Source organism: Petromyzon marinus, chromosome 63 (assembly GCF_048934315.1).
Source record: "Petromyzon marinus isolate PM22_M1 ecotype Great Lakes invasive population chromosome 63, UKy_Petmar_22M1.pri1.0, whole genome shotgun sequence".
Taxonomy (NCBI): Eukaryota; Metazoa; Chordata; class Hyperoartia; order Petromyzontiformes; family Petromyzontidae; genus Petromyzon; species Petromyzon marinus.
Window position 1 is genome coordinate 2,826,947 of NC_133729.1, and position 4,956 is coordinate 2,831,902.

General features: G+C 56.3%; 1 protein-coding gene across 3 annotated transcripts in view; it reads left to right on the plus strand.

Annotated features, from left to right (window-relative positions):
* Positions 1-4,036, plus strand: part of LOC116956033 (E3 ubiquitin-protein ligase TRIM71-like) — a 53,115-nt gene extending 49,079 nt beyond the window's left edge. For all 3 annotated transcript variants that reach the window (XM_032977456.2, XM_076053859.1, XM_032977455.2), the window contains one exon: positions 1-4,036. This exon is cut by the window's left edge and continues 3,056 nt beyond it. The gene's annotated coding sequence lies outside the window, so the exon portion shown is untranslated.
* The last annotated feature ends 920 nt before the right edge of the window (positions 4,037-4,956 follow it).

Below are 4,956 nucleotides of genomic sequence, written 5' to 3' on the forward strand. Positions count from 1 at the left end.
TTTCACGAGATAAAGCCAAAGAACAAAAGCGGACGAAACGCGTTTTTTTATCGCCGCCTCTTGCTATTGTCGACTGCAGACGTTGAAGATGGGGTGAGGCACAGGGAGACCCCCCCCCCTCAACCCCCCCCCCAACACGCGAGAGGGTTGAGAGAGCTGTGTATGTTGTGTGGCGCTCTGCGTGGCTTGTGTTGGCGTCTGGGGGGACGAGACGACACGTGGGCGGACGGGGGGGCGGGTGTCTCCTTTCGGATCCTAAGAAATTAGATTTTTCTATGAAACTTTGCTTTGTCGGTTACGTACCCGGACATCCTTGGGTGGTCTCCGGTATCGAACTTTTGTCGCTCGCCTGGTATCGAACCGCAGCAGCATCTCAGGGAAGTGCCGTGCGTCGCCGCGTTGACGGACGGCGCCTGTGGCGGCGACGGAGGTGGCAGCGGGGCGCCCTCTTCCCCCGTTCCCTTCGTCGTCCGCGGCTACAAGCGGGGGGGGGGGGGTACGGGCTCGCGGCACCTTCTCGTTGGTTTACAGCTCGCCCACGTGGCCCTCGCCGACGGTCTTGCGCCATTGGCCGCTCAGCCACATGGCGCCGTGGCCATAGGTAAGGGGGGGGGGGGTGCACCGCCCCCCCCCCCCCCTCCGTATTCTCACAGCGCGATCTGCAATTTGCTTTTTCAGGGCATCCGATTCGCGGTCATTTTACTGTAGTTCCAAAAGGCATTATTACCTCTCTACCTCACTTGTTAATTTTTTGTTTATTATAGAAATTTTTAAGCGCAATTGTTTTTTTTTTTACAAATACCTCACCGTTTCGTTGGATGAATATGAAATCCTCTCTCCTCGTCACCCACACCCCCACCCCGACCCCACAAAAATAGGTTTGACCTTGTGGAATAATATTTAGACGTAAGTCGCAACTCGCGCGTGTAGATTTCTCGTCGTGGTTAACTGTCGTCGTCGTCGTTATTTTGTTGCCGTCGCTGCCAAACTTTCCCCGAGGGGCAGCGGAAACTTCCGCAGTGAATGAATGTAGCGTGTCGCGGTGTGGACAAAATATGCAATAGGGAGGAGGGGATGGGAGGGAGTTCTCTCGTGTCGTGCTTCCACAGCCAGACACTGCCAAGATGCAGCCGCGAGTCACGCCGGACGTCCGCCAGCGCCGCCCCCCCCGGTGTTATTTTGCCGAGCGTTGCCGGAATCGCAATTTGAGGGTGTCGCCGTCGGTGTGGCGAGCAGGGTTTCGTGGGCCTAGCCAGGCCTTGATTTGGCTGTGGGCTTAGCCACCCAGCTCGCGTTGGTCACCGTGTGCGCGGTCCCGTCCGGTCAATACTCCCCAACTAGGCCGGAGGCCGGAGGTCGGCGTGAAAGCACAAAGTGGGGGGGTGGGGAGGGGGGGGTCGCATCTTGAGTAGCGGGCACGCGTCCGGCTGATGTGATCGATTAAAGCCGTGTGACCCCCTTGGGGCTCGTCGGTGTTTACCCACGCGGTGTGACCTCGCACACGCTCTCTCTCCTATTGGGTGGGGGTAGCCATCGTTCACGACTCGGCTGTGGGCTCGCGACCCGGGCCGTGGCTCGCGACCCCGGCCGTGGCTCTCTGACCCCGGCCGTGGCTCTCTGACCCCGGCCGTGGGCTCGTGACCCCGGCCGTGGGCTCGTGACCCCGGCTGTGGCTCTCTGACCCCGGCCGTGACTCGCGAACCCGGCCGTGGCTCGCGACCCCGGCCGTGTTGCTCGCGACCCCGGCCGTGTTGCTCGCGACCCCGGCCGTGTTGCTCGCGACCCCGGGCCGTGTTGCTCGCGACCCCGGGCCGTGACTCGCGACCCCGGGCCGTGACTCGCGACCCCGGCCGTGGGCTCGCGACCCCGGCCGTGGGCTCGCGACCCCGGGCCGTGGGCTCGCGACCCGTGGTCAAGGAGGCGACGTGGCATCTGCACGAGGTGGAGGGTGGTGTGTAGGGTGGAGCGTGCGTCGAGGGCGGCGAGAACGAACCTGAATGTGCTCTGGCATGAAAACGGCATCGTCAGCTCCGTGCTTCCTGCCCCGTGAGTTAAAGTCGGCGGCTTTATTTCCACAGCCGATACGGTTTTTTAAAAAACTCAAAAAAAAATGTTGATGAAATTGCCAAAGCGCGCGTTAGCTGCAAACGGCAGCCCCCTGGGGTGGGGGGGAGGGGGGGGGGTTAATTTGTGCAGAACTCATCGATGCCCCTGCTTGGAAGGGTGCAGGGAAACTTGCCGCGGTCGTTGTAAGTTAAATTGTTTATAAAGGAATATATCGAAATGTTTTAAGACCAAAGGAGGGAACGTGTCTCGTGGGTTTTGTGTTTTTATATAATAATAATAACGGCGTAATCGCCAGTAGATTATTTTGAGAGTTAGGCGGCGAAAGTGTTTGTCAAAACATACCAAAGTGTTCTTCCCATTTTTATTATAACAACTTAATGATTTAACTTAAAAGGTTTGTGTGTGTGTCTTGAAGATAATTTAATGACCCCCCCCCCCCCCAATGCTGCATTAAATGACTTTGTGTGCGTTTTTTTTTAAAAGTTAAGACTGAAAGCCAACAACTGTGCTCTGTTCGCCATTTTATTCAACTTTTTTTTCCTCTCTTAAGGGTTACAAACCAAGGCTCTAACAAAGCAACACTCAACACGAGTAGAGAGAGAGAGATTTCTAAACGGCGTGTGCTCTCATCTCTCCTCATTCTCTCTCGGCTCTCCTTTCGTCATCGTCAGAGAGCGTGGACGCTGTGGACCGCCCGTTAAAAATGAACTCTCCCCAACCCGGTCTGTCCCAGCAAAACCTCTCGGCTGCAGGCATCTATCGCCGCACGCGCTTCCACAAAAGCAGTCCCCCCCCCCTGCCCCCCCCCCCCCGCGTCGAGATCCGCCCGAGCATTAATTCTCACCTAAAGTGTGTGGACACGCTTCTTCTTGGCGCTTCTAAAGCCTCTCGTGCTATCGCTCCCCCCCCCTCCCCCCTTGATTATTCGCGTGCACCGTTAAAACCTGTTATCGTTCATCCGTTTGGTGTTGGTGTGTCCCCCCCCCCTCCCCCCGCCCACGGGGGGGGGGGGCCCTTGTTGCGCTGGATCCTCCGTTGACACGCACGGGAAGTGGTGGGAGCGGTTGTCTCCGGAGTGTCCTTCCGGAACGACGTTGGCATCGTGGACCAAACCCCATCGCCCCTCGTCACCAAATCGCAACCGACCAAAATCTGCATCGTTGCAGGGAAACACATGACCACCTACCCCCCCCCCCCCCCCACGGCGTTTTTGCCGAGGTGGAGGTGGGGGAGTTAATGGTGGAGATGTTGCCACATCTTCACCTAAAAGTGTTCTTTAACTTGCCAAGAAGCGCGTTAATCCGGCCTGTGGGGTAAGGAGGGTGGGGGGGGGGGGGTTTCATAAATTGTTCTTGGATTGCAAACTCCAATCGTTCGCGTGGTAGTCCGTGCTTGAGGTTCGCAAGCGGGCGTCCTTTGCGTGCATGCCGATAGCGCGTTCCCGTGCCTCCGCCTCCGCTGTCGTCCCATCGGGTGCTCCTCCCGGATTCTCGAAGCCAGAAGAAGCGTTACACAAACCTCGTTGACGGATACGTGTCCCTGTCCCCCCCCCCCTCCCCCCCCCAAATTCTCCAACTCAGTATTTTCTACAATTGACCGAATGCTGCTCGTGGTTGTTGTTTTTTTTTTTTGGGGGGGGCGGGGGTTATTTTTTAAGCCTTGGTATTTATAATCGCAGTCGCCGCAAATGTCTCTCTGTGTACCCAAAGGGAACGACGCTTAGAATTGAGTTCGGGGCAATGCTTTGGAAAGGGCCCCCCCCCTTCCGCTGTTTGCATTTCACGAGGCTGTCATTGTTGAGCAACTTTTTACGTAACTGCAAGTGAACACATTACAAGTGCCCTTTGTGAACTAGTCGTGAAACCTGACTTAATTGTTCGTGAGGTCTACATATATATTAAGCAGTTTTTTTTTAAAGGTTTTTTTGTGCGTTTGTTTTTCTTAAAAAGAATAAAGATTTTAATCTTAACCCGCCTTTGCCTCCTGTGTGTGCACGTTGCGTGTAATGGGTTAATTAAGCCTCAAATGAGTACCTGGTGCGGTGTGTAAACGTTGCTGCTAGGGGAGACAAAGGCGGCCGGGGCGTGGTGCTGTCCCTGCCGGCCTTCGTTAGGTGCTGCTCGCTAACGGCACTCGCCCCAACATTCCTTGCGGGGCTATACGGGGGGGGATCTTTGTATTTGCATACGCCCATGCAAATGGCCCTTAATCCGCGATCTCATTCATTTATATGTAAAGACAGCTCGGGGGGGGGGTGGTGGCGGAGTGCCTGGCAGGAGAGGGGATTACTCCTGCGGAGCAGTCCCCTGTTAATCTGTTACATCGGGGCAGCAGTAGTTGAAAATAAACCCGAGGAAGCTCAAGCCCTCCCTCCCCCCACCCACCCACCAACTCCACAGATGTGGCCACTTAACGTTGGTGGTGGAGGCGGGGGGGGGGGATGGGGGTGAAATTGCTGATGATGAATCGAGTCAAAAGGTTTTTTTTCCTCTCTCTCTCTCTTCACCCCCCTCCCCCCAACAACAGCCAAAGTCCAACATTGCCGGAGCGTGAAGTCGTCTTCAAGGAGCGTCAGCGGTGGCCACGCTCAATCCACTGCTGGATGAAGCCCCCCAAGCCGCTGCCGCCTTCACAGCCCTGCGATGTAACGATCCATGCAGCAGCAGCAGCAGCACCGCGCACACCCGAGCTGATTTAATTATCGTTAATCACCTCTTATTTTTTTATTTTAAGTTGAACATGCATGTGTGCGTCCGTGTGTGGGTAGCGGTTGGCGCTACGAACCTGGCGACCCGAGTTCGATTCCCAACTCGCGGCCAATACCGGTGACGATCATCTGAACCGGTACCTGGGCCTCCCCAAGGTCGACTCGGCCTCAAATGAGTACCT